The following is a 4410-nucleotide window of genomic DNA, read 5'->3' on the forward strand; positions in this document are numbered from 1 at the left end:
GAATCTGCCTGCCAATGCAGGAGACACAATTTTTTTTTTTTCTTTTTCATTTTTTTAAATTTTATTTTATTTTTAAACTTTACATAATTGTATTAGTTTTGCCAAATATCAAAATGAATCCATTACAGGAGACACAATTTTGATCCTTGGGTCTGGAAGATCTCCTAGAGAATGTAATGACTACCCACTCCAGTACTCTTGCCTTGGTAATCCTAAGGACATATGATCCTGGTGGGCTACAGTCCATGGGGTCACAAAGAGTTGGACATGACTTAGCCACTAAATTACAACAACCACAGCAAACTAATGACTACCTAGTTTGCATTTTATTTTGAATATGGTTACACAGGCAATTAGTTTTCAACTCTTTGGGAAACTGGAAGCACTTTTTTTTTTTTTTTAAGATACAAGTTTATTTGAGAAGGATACAGACATTAAGTTTGGTAAAAGAAAAAAAAATTGATAATACTTTTGATGTCTTCATAGGTAGAAAAACAGAATGAAATGTCAATTGGGCAGGCACTTTTCATGCTTCCTTTTTGCATGAAAGATGTTCTGAGAGCTCATCCTGCATTTTTAAGCCTCTGGTGGAGTCTATCATAGTTGCTCATGCTGCCACACTAGAGCTCTTTTGAAAATACATTCAGAATATAATCCGTGTCTTATCAACTTTGTGCCAAGTAACCCATATACACAATACAACACAACTATTCCAACATGGAGACAAATATATGTGTAACTTATGCACTAGTCACTCAGTTAAAAAAAAAAAAGTTTTATCATTAACACATTACTACATTCTGATTTCCTTGTTTGCTATGCTTTAGTCTCCTGGATAAAACTCCTACATTGAAATACATTTTCTAAAAGTCTGTCTCTTAAGTTATCCAAACCAGGTCAACATAATACCTATTTTGTGAAGGACTTGAACTTTTCTTTTTTTCCTCTCAAACCCATTTCCAACTTGCACAGTTATCACTTTCTTAACTACCCTACCCTTAACACCAGATTTTCAGCCTTTGAGGATGAACACCATGACTTATTTTAACTGCTATTTGTATTTTGTAAGAGAAATGCATGTGCTAATTGAAAGCCTAGTTATTTTAGGTGTAAAAGAGACAAAATTCAATTTATTAAGTTACACAAGGTATACCACATATCTATATTGTATTTTAATCTATTTAATACATTTATCTTGTCTGAATTTTTAGACAAAAACTTAGAAAATGGTGAGATTGATAATTTTTTTCTTGGTAAGTAAGAGAGAATTAAGTTTAGCTTCTTTGAGCCAAAATGCATGTTCTTTCTATTTTAAATAATTCTCTCTTTTTTAACTTTTGTGTGTGTGTGTGTGTGTGTGTGTGTTGGGATATAACACATTAACAAAACAGGCAGGAAAATTTATTTCCTAGAAGCCCCCTTTGGAGCAGGCAATGGCACCCCACTCCAGTACTCTTGTCTGGAAAATCCCATGGATGGAGGAACCTGCTAGGCTGCAGTCTATGGGGTCGCTAAGAGTCCCACATGACTGAACGACTTCACTTTCACTTTTCATGCATTGGAGAAGGAAATGGCAACCCACTCCAGTGTTCTTGCTTGGAGAATCCTAGGGACGGGGTGGGGGGGGGGACCTGGTGGGCTGCCGTCTATGGGGTCACGCAGAGTCGGACATGACTGAAGTGACTTAGCAGTGGCAGCAGCATAGCCTATTAACAAACAAGGGTCTGATAGTTTCAGGTGAATGGAGAAGGGACTCAGGCATACATATACATATATCCATTCTTTCACAAACTACCATCCCATCCAGGCTGCCACATAACATTGAGCAGAGTTCTGTGTGCTATACAGCAGATCCTTGTTGACTGTCCATTTAAATACAAGAGTGTACACGTTCATCCCAAACTCCCAAACTAACCCTTTCCCCCAAACTTCTTGCCTTTCCTGGCAACCATAAATTTTGCAGCATTAACTCTTTATTAATTTAAACTTATCTTTAAAAGCCAACCTTTGTACCTACACTTTGTTTACATATCAAGAAAAAAACTATTATTATTATAATGCTCAATAAGAAAACAGTTTAGAGCCCACTATCTTGGAGACTGTTTTGTTGACATCCTTATTTCTCAGACTGTAGATCAGGGGATTCAACATGGGATGACCACCGTGTAAAACACAGACGCCACTTTGACTGTGTGCCTGGAGGTTGTGGAGTTGGGCACACAGTAGAGGAAGACGATGGTGCTGGTGAGGATGCTGATGGCGGTCAGGCAGGAGGCACAAGTGGAGAAGGCTTTGCGGCGACCACAGGCTGAATGCATCTTGAAGATGGTGACAACAATAAAAACATAAGACAGGAGAATGATGAAGGATGTGCTGACCTCATTAAAGGTGGCAAAAATAAAAAGCAGCAACTGGTTGAGATAAGTATCAGAGCAAGAGACGGAAAGCAGGGAGGAGAACTCACAGAAGAAGTGATTGATTGTGTTGAAACCACAAAATGGTAATTTGCTAACAGAAAATGTGAATGCCAAGGAGTAGGTTGTTCCCCAGGCAAAAGATCCAACCACTAACATAGCACAGAGTCTTGGGGACATGGCGACCATGTAGAGCAGAGGGTTGCAGATGGCCACAAAGAGGTCATAGGCCATCACAGCTAATAAAAAGGACTCAGTTACCACAAAGGTACAAAAGAAAAAGACTTGTATTACACAGACTACAAATGAAATGGTTCTGTCTTCTACCATGAGGTTCACCATGGTCTTGCGAGCAATTATGGAGGAATAACAAAAATCCACAAAGGAGGGGTGGCTGAGGAAAAAGTACATGGGAGTGTGCAGTTTGGGGTTAATTTTGATGGTTACAATCATCCCAAGATTCCCTACCACAGTGACACTGTAGATGGTGAAGAATATCAAGAAGAGGGGAACTTGCAACTCTGGGTAATCAGAGAAGCCTAGGACAGTGAACGTAGCCCCACTTTTATTTCTCTCTGATAGAAACATGGTTTCTGTTTGTCGGAATCTGAATCAGCTCTGGAAACAAAATTATTAGAGAGAATGAGGATGTAAGACCCTCGGTTAACGCCTCCTTTCCAAAGCTGGAAGAAGAAGCCAAGTGTCTCTTTTAGAACCTCTCTGTGTTTCTTATGCACTATTGCTAAATGTCTAAAATGTTCAAAAGATAACCATTTAAACTTTTCTTTAAAGAGCACAGTACCATTATTGAACCTTTTAGTTCTGAATTATAATTTTAATATTTAGAGATAATATGAAATCAAAAGACTTGGGAGTTATTTTCAGTGAAATCCTTCTATAGCACTTTTAGGTCCACTTGAACATTATAAATTAATAAAAGAGTAACCTAGCCTAGTACCATAACTGATTATTTCAGTCCTAAAACTAGTAGCAAAAGTGAGAAAATTCTAAATAAATTACACTTTACATCACATATTCACAATGTGACACTGAGAATGACCCCTTTAAGTTTCCATCTGTGCCTTTACTGTTAATTCCACATGATACTTATCATTTACTTTTGTTTCTGACTCAGTAAATCTATTGTCAAAATAAACCTTAGTTACTTTTTTTCAGAGTGTTCTCAATACAGGGAGCCCTAATTATCAATCCCACCTCATTTCTTGTGGAGTAATAACACTGAACAGATAATAAGGATAACACAGTCTATGTCTTTATCAGAAACATGACAAAGCAGAAGACAGAGATCCTTGACTTTCCCTGTAACATGCAAATGAGGATCAATCTACACATATGTGACTGAACTCTTGATCCAGACTCCCACAAATTTTCCATTTGTCTAAAAGAGAATCTATGTTCAACATCTTAGTACTAAGATACTTCATTTATTCATAATCATGTTCCAACTTGTGACAAAGTAGTGATCTTAAATCTGTGGGAAATTGTCCAAAGAAAGTGTACATATCAGAGAGATATACTAGAAGGCAGCATCAGGTGAGATGAGAAAGGAAGTTGACAAAAATTTAACTAACACTACTAAAGATTCTAACATAGAAATGTCCATAAATAAAGACATTTATTCTGTCCCTATATTACCTGTAAAAGAGAAAGACCAAACATTTAAGGTAGTACTGCAGTGTGATGATATTTCATGAGAAAATGCTAATAGAAAAGTATTGTATTTCTCTAACTGGTGACAAATGACTTCTCAGGGGAATAGTGGTAAAGAATCCACCTGCCAATGTAGGAGATGCAAGAGATGCAGGTTCAGTCCCTGGATTGGAAAGATTCTCTGATGGAGGAAATGACAACCCACACCAGTATTCTTGACTGGAAAGTTATATGGACACAGTCAGGTTGGCTATATAGTCCATGGAGTCGCAAAGAATAGGACACAACTGAGTGACTCAACACACATGCATGCACAATTGGTGAC

General features: G+C 37.6%; 1 pseudogene; it reads right to left on the reverse strand.

Annotated features, from left to right (window-relative positions):
• Window positions 1-2061: 2061 nt before the first annotated feature.
• Window positions 2062-3002, reverse strand: LOC147343312 (olfactory receptor 5D18-like; annotated as a pseudogene).
• Window positions 3003-4410: the final 1408 nt, after the last annotated feature.

The sequence above is a fragment of the Bos grunniens genome, chromosome 28, assembly GCF_055505025.1.
Source record: "Bos grunniens cultivar Pamir isolate PY7600 chromosome 28, Bosgru_T2T1.0, whole genome shotgun sequence".
Classification (NCBI taxonomy): Eukaryota; Metazoa; Chordata; class Mammalia; order Artiodactyla; family Bovidae; genus Bos; species Bos grunniens.